Genomic DNA, 15,948 nt, shown 5'->3' with positions numbered 1-15,948 from the left:
GAGTTAAAACCTATCTTCAGCACAATGAAATATGTTAAGTTACCTTTGCGACGATTTATAGAAGCAGTACAAAGCTGCCCATGCTGCTAAGCTGAGATCTAACGTTAATGGAGGCGACCGCAGCAATAAAGCCAGAGGACTGATAAGAAATCAACAAAGAGGAGGCAACCGTTTGAAATAAAAAAAATCTTAAGGTAAAAAAAAAATTCACAACAAATTGATTGTTTGTGTTTAACTTCATGATTCATCTGGAGGCACAGGCTTTGGTTAAGTAATTTTTATAATTTCTTGCTGGAAAAAATAAACTCATTTGAATTAGGGCTAGGGGATATGGCCTTTTTTTTAAATATCTCTATTTTTAGGCCATTTCACGATACACGATATATATCTCGACATTTTGCCTTAGCCTTGAATGAACACTTAATACATATAATCACAGCAGTACGATTATTCTATGTGTCTACATTAAAACATTCTTGTTCATACTGCATTAATATATGCTCATTTTGAACTTTAATGCAGAGAGGGAAATCACAACTAAGTCAATTGACCAAATCTGTATTTATTAAACAGTTATTAAGCAGTGGCACAAACATTCATGTCATTTCCAAAACAGTGCAAGATTGTCAGAGACATTTTAAAAACAAGCTATGAGTGCACTTTTGTGCATGATGTCACTAAGATGACATATTACAAAGTGCACTTTTTTGTACAGAACGCCACTACAATAGTTTAAAACAAATAAAGTGCACTTTTGTGCGTGATGTCACACAACATATTTCAATAAGTGTCATTAAAATGAGCTGCATAATAGGAAATCAAGTAGTGTATGTCCTTCACTACGTGGTAGGTTGCTGCGGACGTTATTTCCTTCTGTTTACTATTTTTTTCATATGGTGTTGATCTGGAAATGTTTACCTTGGCATTTTGTTGGTGTGGCACCAAACGGAGATGTTGACATGCGGAGTAAGCACTCCTCATTCTCTAGCAGGTGACCTTTCGAATGACGCTACATAACAGCTGTAATGCTACTTTTTGTAGCAACGCTTTTGCCCCACACTTGACGAATTACAGTTGTCTGTTCAACATCTTCCCACTTGAAGCCAAACCACCGCCAGACGATGGACTCCCTACTGTTTTTCTTGGGAATTAATTATTCCTTCAATTGTTACCAGATTTGCACCTTCTTTCTGTCGTATTACCACTGGCATCACAGCTAACGTTACCCATGCCGCTACCTCTCTGCTCCGCGAGGGCGTATACGTATGTGACGTATGTAAGAAGGTGCGCTTGTTTTATCACTCGTGTGAGAAGGAGAGACAGCAAAGAGTGAGAAGAGCCTGTAGTTTAATGCCCGCAGCTAAAAGCAACTGCGTGAGAACATATACTCAATATCACAATATAGTCATTTTCTATATCGCACAGAGACAAACCCGCGATATATCGAGTACTTCGATATATCGCCCAGCCCTAATTTGAACCCTGTTTTCTTAATGTTCTACAATTGAATGTTGCCTTTCTAAGGAGCGGGCACTTATTGCCCATTACTTTATTATTGTTACCATGAATTGATTAACGTGGACCCCGACTTAAACAAGTTGAAAAACTTATTGGGGTGTTACCATTTAGTGGTCAATTGTATGGAATATGTACTGAACTGTGCAATCTACTAATAAAAGTTTCAATCAATCAATCAGGGAAAAATATAATTGTATTTAATGTATTATTGACAATCAACAATAGATCGGATGCCACTTCAATCAATCAATCAATGTTTATTTACATAGCCCTAAATCACAAGTGTCTCAAAGGGCTGCACAAACCACAACGACATCCACGGGACAGAGCCCACATGAGGGCAAGGAAAGACTCGCCCCAGTGGGATGTCAATGTGAATGACTATGAGAAACCTTGGAGAGGACTGCATAAATAAATAAAAAAATATTCTGGTAAATCTAGAAAATCTGTAGAATTAAATTTAAATCTTAGGTTAAAATCCACTTTGAAATATTTAAAACATGTCATCAAAATTCTAAAATCTTAATCAGGAAAAATTACTAATGATGTTCCATACATTTTTTTTTTTTTTTTTTTTTTTTCCAAAAAGATTCGAATTAGCTAGTTTTTCTCCATTTTTTCCGGTTGAATTTTGAATTTCAAAGAGTCGAAATTGAAGATGAACTATGTTTCAAAATTAAATTTTCTTTTTTTTTTTCCTGTTTTCTCCTCTTTTAAACCATTTAAGTGTTTTTTTCATCATTAATTCTCTACAAAAAAACCTTCCGTAAAAGTAAAAAAATGTACGACGGAATGACAGACAGCAATACCCATTTTTTTTAATATATATATAGATTTATCAAAGGTTAATTGAGCAAATTGGCTATTTCTGGCAATGTATTTAAGTGTGTATCAAACTGGTAGCCCTTCGCATTAATCAGTACCCAAGAAGTAGCTCTTGGTTTCAAAAAGGTTGGTGACGCCTGTCCTAAAAAAAAACCCTATTAAAAAGATATTTATATATTTTTTTCCCCATATTTTTCTATTTTCATTTTTGAAAAGCTCTAGGGAGCCACTAAGTAGGCACTAAAGAGCCGCGTTATAAGAATAAAGTATTATTGGAGCTCATTATTCTGTATGTTTCGAATAATTTTACCTGGTGAAGAGTAAGTAGATCCTCCAAACTATCCATATTTCAGTACTGTTAGAGACAACATGTTTTCCTCTGGTCAGACTGATGTACAGTAATCATTACAACACCATACCTCCTGAGATCTGGGGGTGAGAGCGTGGGCGGTCTCGGCCCTAATGGATAGTTCAAAGTGGTACCAAGCTGGCGGGCGACAGGAACAAATAGTGCTGGGAGACCACAGGATGAGCATTACAGGCACAAATGTGTGTACTGGTTGGATGGCACCTCCCCTCGGGGGAATCTCCGGTTACAACCCTGGTGCTGATGCAAGTTCCAGGCGGCACGACATCACTTGCATGCAGAACAGGTTTCATCGAAAGATGAGACATTTGGGTATTGGACAACACCATTGGTAGATCTTAAATTGGACAATTCTTTAAAAGGGATTTTAAAACATTATGTTTATTTTTTTGGAAGACGACATTTTGCATTGGGTTATTTGGAAAAATTGTAGATTTGATCCAACCAGTCCGAAGGTGTGTCAGCGTTACTAAAGAAATAAGCGTTTTTTTGTTTTGTTTTTTAAAAAGCCAACCATCACACTGCAAAAAGTCAGTGTTCAAAACAAGGGGAAAAAAATACAAAAAAAAGGGTATTTTATTTGAACTAAGCAAAATTATCATCCAATGGAACAAGAAAATTTGGCTTGTCAAGACTTTCCAAAACAAGTAAAACTAGCTAACCTCAATTAACCCCAAAATACCTTAAAATAAGTATATTCTCACTAATTAGTGCACTTTTCTTGGTATAAAAAAATACCTTTTTGCTCAATATATCAAAAAATATTCTTAAATTAAGTAAATGCTACACTAAATTGGCCCTAGTGTGTGAATGTTGTCTATCTGTGTTGGCCCTGCGATGAGAGGGCGACTTGTCCAGGGTGTATCCCGCCTTCCGCCCGATTGTAGCTCAGATAGGCGCCAGCGCCCCCCGCGACCCCGAAAGGGAATAAGCGGTAGAAAATAGATGGATGGATATTAAAAAATATTCTTAAATTAAGTAAATGCTACACTAAATTGGCCCTAGTGTGTGAATGTTGTCTGTTTATCTGTGTTGGCCCTGCGATGAGGTGGCGACTTGTCCAGGGTGTATCCCGCCTTCCGCCCGATTGTAGCTCAGATAGGCGCCAGCGCCCCCCGCGACCCCGAAAGGGAATAAGCGGTAGGAAATGGATGGATGGATATTAAAATATATTCTTAAATTAAGTAAATGCTACACTAAATTGGCCCTAGTGTGTGAATGTTGTCTGTCTATCTGTGTTGGCCCTGCGATGAGATGGTGACTTGTCCAGGGTGTATCCCGCCTTCCGCCCGATTGTAGCTCAGATAGGCACCAGCGCCCATCGCGACCCCAAAGGGAATAAGCGGTAGAAAATGGATGGATGGCTAGTGCCATTATCTTGACACAATGATATGCGCTCGGCATCATGATTTTTTTTTCATGCCCGAAATAAGAAATTATTACTTTAAAAAAGTAGTTTCATACTTGTGAGTAGAGATGTCCGATAATGGCCTTTTTTGCTGATATTGGATATTCCGATATTGTCCAACTCTTATTTACTGATTCCGATATCAACAGACACCGATATATACAGTCGTGGAATTAACACAATTTTATGCCTAATTTTGTTGTGATGCCTCGCTGGATGCATTAAACAATGTAACAAGGTTTTTCAAAATAAATCAACTCAAGTTATGGAAAAAAAAAATGCCATTATGCATTATTTTTATTGACATGTCTCAAAACAACAGCGTAGAATTTGGGACATGCTCTCCCTGGGAGAGCATGAGGAGGTTGAGGTGGACAGGGTTGGCGGGGTGGGCGTGTCTAGGGTAGGGAGTAGCGGTGGTGTGTGTATTGTTGCATCCCAGAAGGGTTAGTGGTGCAAGGGGTTCTGGGTATTTGTTCTGGTGTGTTACGGTGCGGATGTTCTCCTGAAATGTGTTTGTCATTCTTGTTTGGTGTGGGTTCACAGTGTGGCGCATATTTATAACAGTGTTAAAGTTGTTTATACTGCCACCCTCAGTGTGACCTGTATGGCTGTTGACCAAGTATGGATGCATTCACTTTGTGTGTGTGTGTGTGTGTGTGTGTGTGTGTGTGTGTGTGTGTGTGTGTGTGTGTGTGTGTGTGTGTGTGTGTGTGTGTGTGTGTGTGTGAAAAGCCGTAGATATTATGTGGTTGGGCCAACACGCAAAGGCAGTGCCTTTAAGGTTTATTGGCGCTCTGTACTTCTCCCTATGTTCTAAAAAGTCATACATTTTTACTTTTTGAAACCGATACTGATCATTTCCGATAATACATTTTAAAGCGTTTATCGACAGTTCGATATTATCGGACATATTTACTTGTGAGTGTTGATGACCCAGCTTTGCATCAGTTGATATTCTAGTTTCAAGCATTTTTTACTCAATATAGGTCATCAAATCTCAGCAACAAGCTGTAATATCTTACTGAGATCATTTAGGACCAAAACCCTTAAAACAAGTAAAACACTGTATAACATAAAATCTGCTGAGTGAGAAGAATTATCTTATCAGACAGAAAATAAACAAATATCGGCCTTTTTTGAGATATTTAATCTTACCTAGTTTTCAGTTTTTGGAGTGCATCGTCTTCATCTTCGAGCTCTAAAATCTCTGCCACATTTTATTTGAAGTTAGCTCAAATTAAATTGGTTTCACACTGCGCTAAGTAGCCCCCTTTTTAGGAAGGGGATTTGCGATGGCTCTGTCAGCACATATATGTCAACTCAGATTAATACTTGCCCTTCCCTATCGGATTAGGATTAAGCGCCGGGACAAAGCAGAAAAAAAGATTAGGGGAGAAGACAATTGTCTTATTAACTGGTGAGACAAAATTTACCTAAGAAATGTTCTTTCTCTTTTTTTTTCTTCTTTTCTAAGGATGCATCTGCTACTTTGTTCACACGGCAGCGTGTATAAAAGATGCCTACAGAAAAGGTACTATATATAAAAATTAGAAATGTCAGATAATAGCTTTTTTTCCCGATATTCCGATATTGTCCAACTCTTACCGATTCCGATATCAACCTATACTGATGTGTATATGTAGTTGTGGAATTAACACATTATTATGCCTAATTTTGTTGTGATGCCTCGCTGGATGCATTAAACGATGTAACAAGGTTTTCCAAAATAAGAGAACAACTTCAACTCAAGTTATGGAAAAAAGTGCCAACCTGGCACTGCTATATTTATAATCGAAGTCACGAAGTGCATTTTTTTTTTTTTTTTTTACATGCCTCAAAACAGTATCTTGGAATTCTGGATATGCTCTCCCTGAGATAATCCTGATACTACAACTATTGGAAATACTATACTTTGACTTTCACAAAGTGCATTATTTATGTTTTTTTGTAAACATGCCTCAAAGCAACTAAAAAAACAATGAAGGCACACAGCTTCAGTCCAGAGTATACTAGAGTAATAAAGTAAACAATAACATAGTCCTCCTTTAGTAGACTGCCCGGCATACTGTATTGCAGGAAATTATAAACCGGGCTCAATCTGCCCTGCTCTTATGTATCTGTATGAGTAACAAAAATGTGCTGCAAGCTGGTGGTGAGTGCTTGAAGTGGCCTACCTTCTGAAATGCTGCGTTGAGACACTCCAAGCTGCTTTAGGTGTTTGCTTTTCATCCATCTTCCGCTTATATTCATCGTGTATCTCCTTAGGATTCTTGAAGAGGTGGGAAATCAAATTGCTCGTATCAAAGGAAGACGGCTTGGTTCCTCCTCGCATAACCAACTTTTTGCAGTCATTTCAAATTGCCTTTTTTTTTTATCCGTCAGAGACACTTTAAAATAATCCCAAACCATAGACATGGTGTCGTTAGTCGGTCACCGAGTGAGCTCGCTTGTTAGCCACGGCTACAGCACTGGCAACAACACACTCCCGTTGTTGTTATGCTTCGCTCGCGGCGGTTTGATGAGGTCATCAAGCGTCGCCAGTAAACCTCTCATGCTGTAGTCGTCAAGTCCTGTGAGGGGAGAGGGGAGGGGCTGCTGATTGGAAGACACAACTCCTCTGTACTGCTCCCTACGTCCGTGTTTCACCGGATGTGTACCGCTTCAAAAAGTCATTAATTTTACTTTTTGAAACCGATAATTTCCGATATTACATTTTAAAGCATTTATCTCTAATAAAAATGTTTGACCTGGGAAAATGTGCAGGGATGATGAAGCAGATACACCCTCAACATTTTTCCAAAATACTGTACCTCCAGAGCTGGCAATATAAGTGAGCTTACAGTGAACATGTCCAAGGTGTGGATATTTAGTATTTTATACAACTCACCATGATATCACTGGTGGACGAGGCAGTATAGCTCGGTTGGTAGATTGGCCGTGCCAGCAACTTGAGGGTTCCAGGTTCGATTCCCCGCTTCCGCCATCCTCGTCTCTGCCGTTGTGTCCTTGGGCAAGACCCTTTACCCACCTGCTCCCAGTGCCACCCACACTGGTTTAAATGTAACTTAGATATTGGATTTCACTGTGTAAAGGCGCTTTTGAGTCACTAGAGAAAAGCGCTATATGAATATAATTCACTTCACAATTGGTAGATGTAAGACACTTTATGCTCATTAACCTTCCTTCGGCTAGGTACAAAATTTGGGGTATAGTTCTGGGAGAAACATACTTGGCCACTCCGTCACCTTCTCCTTCCCCCCATCAGTGTGTGAATGTGAATGGGTGAATGTGGAAATAGTGTCAAAGCGCTTTGAGTTCCTTTTAAAAAGGTAAAAAAGCGCTACACAAGTACAAACCCTATTTCCATATGATTTGAGAAATTGTGTTAGATGTAAATATAAACAACATACAATGATTTGCAAATCATTTTCAACCCATATTCAGTTAAATATGCTACAAAGACAACATATTTGATGTTCAAACTGATAAACATTTTTTTTTTTTTTCAGCAAATCATAAACTTTAGAATTTGATGCCAGCAACACGTGACAAAGAAGTTGGGAAAGGTGGCAATAACTACTGATAAAGTTGAAGAATGCTCATCAAACACTTATTTGGAACATCCCACAGGTGTGCAGGCTAATTGGGAACAGGTGGGTGCCATGATTGGGTATTAGAACAGCTTCCCAAAAAAATGCAGTCCAGACCTGTCTCCCATCGAAAATGTGTGGCGCATTATGAAGCAGACTGTTGAACGACTGAAGCTCTACATAAAACAAGAATTGGAAATAATTCCACTTTCAAAGCTTCAACAATTAGTTTCCTCAGTTCCCAAACGTTTGAGTGTTGTTCAAAGAAAAGGTGATGTAACACAGTGGTGAACATGCCCTTTCCCAACTACTTTGGCATGTTTTGCAGCCATGAAATTCTATGTTAATTATTATTAGCAAAAATAATCAAATAAATAAAGTTTGAGTTTGAAAATCAAATATCTTGTCTTTGTAGTGCATTCAATACATTGACTTTGCAAATCAATGTATTCCGTTTTTATTTACCTCTAACACAATTTCCCAACTCATTTGGAAAGGCACTTGTCATCATGGAGGTGTTTTGGGTTAACATTGGAAAAATGTTTCCCCTTTTAAGAGTAATTGTTTTGTTACGGAATTATTATGGTTTAAAAGTCTAGAACAGTGGTCCCCAACCACCGGGCTGTGGCCTGATTGGTACCGGGCCGCAGAATATTTTTTTATTCATTTTTATTTAAAAAAAAATAAAATAAAAAATAAAAAAAATTTTCCATTTTTTTTTATTTTTATTAAATCAACATAAAAAACAGAAGATACACTTACAATTAGTGCACCAACCACAAAAACCTCCCTTTTTCATGCCAAAAACGTCCCTTTTTCATGCCAAAGAAGAAAAAAATTCCCCCCCCCCTGCCGCGGGACAAACTATTAAGCGTTGACCGGTCCGCGGATATAAAAAGGTTGGGGACCACTGGTCTAGAAGACAAATACCGTACCGGGGAATATTAAAAATTTGACATGAAAATCAAAAAAGTCCTCTTACCTTAAGTTTCACTGTCATACTCCATAGAAGACTATGTATGGGAGCTTTGATCCCATCCATCCATTTTCTACCGCTTGTCCCTTTTGGGGTCGTGGGTGCTGCTGCTGCCTATCTCAGCTGCATTCGGGCCTGGACAAGTCGCCGCCTCATCGCAGGGCCAACACAGATAGACAGACAACATTCACACACTAGGACCAATTTACCGTTGCCACTCAACCTAATCCAAGGTGCATGCCTTTGGAGGTGGGAGGAAGCCGGACTACCCCCGTAGTCCACACAGAAAGATCCCGAGCCCGGGATTAAACTCAGGACTACTCAGGACCTTCGTAATGTGAGGCACATGGACTAACCGTTCTCCAACCGTGCTGCCTGTCCAGTGTACACCCCAGATAAATTACCTTGTCTTTGTTGGTAATTATGGTATCACCTGCTTTAAGGAACAATGTGGTTTTCGTCCTGGTCGTGGAACTGTGGACCAGCTCTATACTCTCCGCGGGGTTCTTGAGGGTGCATGGGAGTTTGCCCAACCAGTCTACATGTGCTTCGTGGACTTGGAGAAGGCATTCGACCGTGTCCCTCGGGAAGTCCTGTGGGGAGTGCTCAGAGAGTATGGGGTATCGGACTGTCTTATTGTGGCGGTCCGCTCCCTGTACGATCAGTGTCAGAGCTTGGTCCGCATTGCCGGCAGTAAGTCGGACACTTTTCCAGTGAGGGTTGGACTCCGCCAAGGCTGTCCTTTGTCACCGATTCTGTTCATAACTTTTATGGACAGAATTTCTAGGCGCAGTCAAGGCGTTGAGGGGTTCCGGTTTGGTGGCCGCGGGATTAGGTCTCTGCTTTTTGCAGATGATGTGGTCCTGATGGCTTCATCTGACCGGGATCTTCAGCTCTCACTGGATCGGTTCGCAGCCGAGTCTGAAGCGACCGGAATGAGAATCAGCACCTCCAAGTCCGAGTCCATGGTTCTCGCCCGGAAAAGGGTGGAATGCCATCTCCGGGTTGGGGAGGAGACCCTGCCCCAAGTGGAGGAGTTAAAGTACCTAGGAGTCTTGTTCACGAGTGGGGGAAGAGTGGATCGTGAGATCGACAGGCGGATCGGTGCGGCGTCTTCAGTAATGCGGACGTTGTACCGATCCGTTGCGGTGACTAAGGAGCTGAGCCGGAAGGCAAAGCTCTCAATTTACCGGTCGATCTACGTTCCCATCCTCACCTATGGTCATGAGCTTTGGGTCATGACCGAAAGGATAAGATCACGGGTACAAGCGGCCGAAATGAGTTTCCTCCGCCGTGTGGCGGGGCTCTCCCTTAGAGATAGGGTGAGAAGCTCTGCCATCCGGGAGGAACTCAAAGTAAAGCCGCTGCTCCTCCACATCGAGAGGAGCCAGATGTGGTGGTTCGGGCATCTGGTCAGGATGCCACCCGAACGCCTCCCTAGGGAGGTGTTTAGGGCACGTCCAACCGGTAGGAGGCCACGGGGAAGACCCAGGACACGTTGGGAAGACTGTCTCCCGGCTGGCCTGGGAACGCCTCGGGATCCCCCGGGAAGAGCTAGACGAAGTGGCTGGGGAGAGGGAAGTCTGGGTTTCCCTGCTTAGGCTGTTGCCCCCGCGACCCGACCTCGGATAAGCGGAAGAAGATGGATGAATTGATTACCATGAATTGATTAACGTGGACCCCGACTTAAGCAAGTTGAAAAACTTATTCGGGTGTTACCATTTAGTGGTCAATTGTACGGAATATGTACTGTACTGTGCAAACTACTAATAAAAGTATCAATCAATCAATCAATGGATGGATGGATGCTTTAATCGTAAAGCCCAGGGATTTACCTAGGTTGTGTTTGGACCCAAATTAGGAAGAACTCCGTTTTACCCAGGTGTAGTGACAGTTTATCGGAAAGCCAGAGACAGAGATTACTTAGTTCGGTGCTGAGTGCACTTTCAACCTTCAGTTTGTCCCTGCCCGAGGCAATACGAAGGTCCTGAGTAGTCGCCGCCTCATCGCAGGGCCAACACAGATAGACACACAACATTCACACTCTCATAACCTGCCTAGTGGTTAGAGTCAGCCCTGAGATTGGTAGGTTGGGAGTTCAAACCCCGGCCGAGTCATACCACAGACTATAAAAATGGGAGCCATTACCTCCCTGCTTGGCATTCAGCATCAAGGATTGGAATTGGGGGTTATATCACCACAAAATGATTCGTGCTGCCCACTGCTCCCCTCACCTCCGAGAGGGTGAACAAGGGTATGGATCAAATGCAGAGGACAAATTTCACCGCACCTAGTGTGTGTGTGACAATCATTGGTACTTCAGCTCTGTTATTATCCGTTTTTTCGACTGTTTTCCGGTACCTTGGAGGGTATAACAACACGATCAGGGGCGGATTCAAGTTGATTTACGTAGAATGTGCATCGATTAGCACGGCATACTAATCGATGCTAACATGCATTATGCCTCATTTGTAGCTATATTTACATCTAGCCTTTCCCTCCATCCACATTTAATGCCAAACAAACACTTAGCAATCGACGGATTTAAGTTGCTCCAGTGTCAAGAGATGCGAATGTCCCTCGTTTGGTTTTTACCCGCATTGCTACGACAGAGATTGCACAGAGATGACAAGAATGTCTGGATATCCTGCGACACTCAAAGCAGATGCATTCCCAACGACAAAGTCAAAGAAATCACAAAGGTGAGTTTTGTTGATGTTATTGACTTATTTGCTAATCAGACATATTTGGTCGCGGCATGACTGCCAGCTGATCGATGCTAACATGCTATTTAGGCTACCTGTATGTACATATGAAACTATATTTACATCCAGCGTTTCCTTCCACCCACATTTGATGCGAAACAAACACTTACCAATCGACGGATTTAAGTTGATCCAGTGTCAATGCGAAGGTCCTGATCGGTTGGTCTGCACATTTTACCGGCGATGTTAATGCAGACATGCATGGCCGAATAGCGTCAATAGCTATTCGCTCAATAGCTTCAGTTTCTTCTTCAATTTCGTTTTCGCTATCTGCCTCCATACTCCAACCATCTGTTTCAATACATGCATAATCTGTTGAATCGCTTAAAGTGGAACATTATCACAATTTCAAAAGGGTTAAAAACAATAAAAATCAGTTCCCAGTGGCTTGTTTTATCTTTCGAAGTTTTTTTGAAAATTTTACATCTCCCAGAATATCCCTAAAAAAAGCTTTAAAGGGCTTGATTTTCGCTATTTGCGATGCGACTGTCCATTTCCCTGTGACATCATACAGGGCTGCCAATACAAACAAACATGGCAGATAGCACAGCAAGATATAGCGACATTAGCTCGGATTCAGACTCGGATTTCAGCGGCTTAAGCGATTCAACAGATTACGCATGTATTGAAACAGATGGTTGGAGTATGGAGGCAGATAGCGAAAACGAAATTGAAGAAGAAACTGAAGCTATTGAGCGAATAGCTATTGACGCTATTCGGCCATAGCGTGGGTGTATCTAATGAAGTGGCCCATAGCATGGCCGCCTTATTAGCATTACCGGTAAAATATGCGGACCAAACGATCAGGACTTTCGCATCTTGTGACACTGGAGCAACTTAAATCCGTCGATTGGTAAGTGTTTGTTTCGCATTGAATGTGGGTATCTAGTTTCAAATGTACATACAGCTAGCGTAAATAGCATGTTAGCATCGATTAGCTGGCAGTCATGCTGCGACCAAATATGTCTGATTAGCACATAAGTCAACAACATCAACAAAACTCACCTTTGTGATTTCGTTGACGTTATCGTTGCAAATGCATCTGCAGGTTGTCCATACATCTCTGTGCCATGTCTGTCTTAGCATCGCCGGTAAAATGTGCATATTCAATGGGGGTCTGGCGGCAGATTTCTTGCCACTTTCGCATCTTCGGGCCAGTGGTGCAACTTGAATCCCTCCCTGTTAGTGTTGTTACACCCTTCGACAACACACCGACGAGGCAAGGTTCCAAAAAATAGTCAAAAATAACAGAGCTGAGACCCGGTGTTTGTAATGTGAAAATGAAAATGGCGGGTGTATTACCTCGTTGACGTCACGTTCTGACGTCATCGCTACAAGACCGATAAACAGAAAGGCGCTTAATTCGCCAAAATTCACCCATTTAGAGTTTGGAACCGGTTAAAAAAAAATACATTGTCTTTTTTCTGCAACATCAAGGTATATATTGACGCTTGCATAGGTCTGGTGATAATGTTCCCCATTAAGCCGCTGAAATCCGTGTCTGAATCCGAGCTAATGTCGCTTTTTCTTGCTGTGCTATTTGCCATTGTTTGTATTGGAATCGCTTTGTGATGTCACAGGGAAAATGGACAGTGGCTTAAGCAAATAGCGAAAATCAAGAACTTTAAAGCTTTTTTTAGGGATATTCCGGGACGGGTAAAATTTTGGAAAAAAAAATTCAAAAAATAAAATAATCTCCGGGTTGGGGAGGAGACCCTGCACCAAGTGGAGGAGTTCAAGTACCTAGGAGTCTTGTTCACGAGTGAGGGAAGAGTGGATCGTGAGATCGACAGGCGGATCGGTGCGGCGTCTTCAGTAATGCGGACGTTGTATCGATCCGTTGTGGTGAAGAAGGAGCTGAGCCGGAAGGCAAAGCTCTCAATTTATCGGTCGATCTACGTTCCCATCCTCACCTATGGTCATGAGTTTTGGGTAATGATCGAAAGGATAAGATCACGGGTACAAGCGGCCGAAATGAGTTTCCTCCGCCGGGTGGCGGGGCTCTCCCTTAGAGATAGGGTGAGAAGCTCTGCCATCCGGGAGGAACTCAAAGTAAAGCCGCTGCTCCTCCACATCGAGAGGAGCCAGATGAGGTGGTTCAGGCATCTGGTCAGGATGCCACCCGTACACCTCCCTAGGGAGGTGTTTAGGGCACGTCCAGCTGGTAGGAGGCCACGGGGAAGACCCAGGACACGTTGGGAAGACTATGTCTCCCGGCTGGCCTGGGGACGCCTCGGGATCCCCCGGGAAGAGCTAGACGAAGTGGCTGGAGAGAGGGAAGTCTGGGCTTCCCTGCTTAGGCTGCTGCCCCCGCGACCCGACCTCGGATAAGCAGAAGATGATGGATGGATGGATGGATAAAATAAGCCACTGGGAACTGATTTTTATTGGTTTTAACCCTTCTGAAATTGTGATCATGTTCCCCTTTAACTTGAACTCATTCACACCAATTCTGTAAATTTGAAAATGAGCGCATTGGTGAGCTTGACAACCCTGTTCCCACCAGATTAAAATTATTAAATGTACTCACCTGTGTGAGATGCTTGCATCAAAATAAGTCACTTTAATTGCTAAATGGTCTTCATGGGGTGTGCTGACTGGGATCATGTAACTCGTCATGGCATGACAGACATGCAGCCCGTACATAATCCACGTCTGCTCCCTAAAACCACTCGGTGGATTGTTTTATTGTCACTTTATCATTAAGCTGTTCTTGATTCCGGTTTTCTGTGGATGGCTGTAAAGTGTGCAATCTCTGGCTGGCTGCCAGGTGTCTATTTTTCGTGTCTACTCCTCTTCTCCCAACCTTCAAACAAAAGCAAGCCTCGCTTACAAGCGCCTGGAGGGGTGTACGTATAACAATTCCCCTGTCGAGAGCCTGGCAATTACACGGGCCTGCAGTGGGAGCCTCTTCCTGACAGAGTAGACTGTTTTCCTTGCCACCTGGGAGACCAGCTTCATCAACTCTGGCAGCCTGCGGTAAATGAGGGCGTTTTGGCTGAGGTGTTTAAATAAAGGATGTGAAATAAAAAAGTTGCACATTAATAAAGCGGGGGCGTTAATAACTCACTTTCAACGTGACCTCGGTCTCACGTAACGTTTACATCGTGGGATCTGTCGCCACAAAGATACAACTTTTACAGTATACACTCATGGCTGTCTTGAGTTTCCAATACAACTCTTATTTGTTTGTGATAGAGTGATTGGAGCACATACAGTGGGGCAAAAAAGTATTTAGTCAGCCACCGATTGTGCAAGTTCTCCCACTTAAAATGATGACAGAGGTCTGTAATTTTCATCATAATTTTCACTTCAACTGTGACGGACAGAATTTGAAAAAGAAAATCCAGGAATTCACATTGTAGGAATTTTAAAGAATTTATTTGTAAATTATGGTGGAAAATAAGTATTTGGTCAATTATTCAAAGCTCTCACTGATGGAAGGAGGTTTTGGCTCAAAATCTCACGATACATGGCCCCATTCATTCTTTCCTTAACACGGATCAATCGTCCTGTCCCCTTAGCAGAAAAACAACCCCAAAGCATGATGTTTCCACCCCCATGCTTCACAGTAGGTATGGTGTTCTTGGGATGCAACTCAGTATTCTTCTTCCTCCAAACACGACGAGTTGAGTTTATACCAAAATGGATACATGGATGATACAGCAGAGGATTGGGAGAATGTCATGTGGTCAGATGAAACCAAAATAGAACTTTTTGGTATAAACTCAACTCGTCGTGTTTGGAGGAAGAAGAATAATGAGTTGCATCCCAAGAACACCATACCTACTGTGAAGCATGGGTGTGGAAACATCATGCTTCGCGGCTGTTTTTCTGCTAAGGGGACAGGACGATTGATCCGTGTTAAGGAAAGAATGAATGGGGCCATGTATCGTGAGATTTTGAGCCAAAACCTCCTTCCATCAGTGAGAGCTTTGAATGGTTGACCAAATACTTATTTTCCACTATAATTTACAAAAATTCTTTAAAATTCCTACAATGTAAATTCCTGGATTTTTTTTTTCACATTCTGTCTCTCACAGTTGAAGTGTACCTATGATGAAAATTACAGACCTCTGTCATCATTTTAAGTGGGGGAACTTGCACAATCGGTGGTTGACTAAATACTTTTTTTTGCCCCACTCTACTTGTTGATCACAAAAAAAAAAAACATTCATGAAGTTTGGTTCTTTTATGAATTTATTATGGGTCTACTGAAAATGTGACCAAATCTGCTGGGTCAAAAGTATACATACAGCAATGTTAAAATTTGCTTACAATTCCCTCGGCAAGTTTCACTGCAATAAGGCACTTTTCAATCAATCAATCAGTGTTTATTTATATAGACCTAAATCACAAGTGTCTCAAAGGGCTGCACAAGCCACAACGCCAACCGGGCAAGGAAAAACTCATCCCAGTGGGACATCGATGTGAATGACTATGAGAAACCTTGGAGAAGATAATATTGTGAAAGTCCAGTCTATAGTGGATCTAAC

The sequence above is a fragment of the Nerophis ophidion genome, linkage group LG23, assembly GCF_033978795.1.
Source record: "Nerophis ophidion isolate RoL-2023_Sa linkage group LG23, RoL_Noph_v1.0, whole genome shotgun sequence".
Lineage (NCBI taxonomy): Eukaryota > Metazoa > Chordata > Actinopteri > Syngnathiformes > Syngnathidae > Nerophis > Nerophis ophidion.
Note: the sequence above shows the minus strand (reverse complement) of the source record.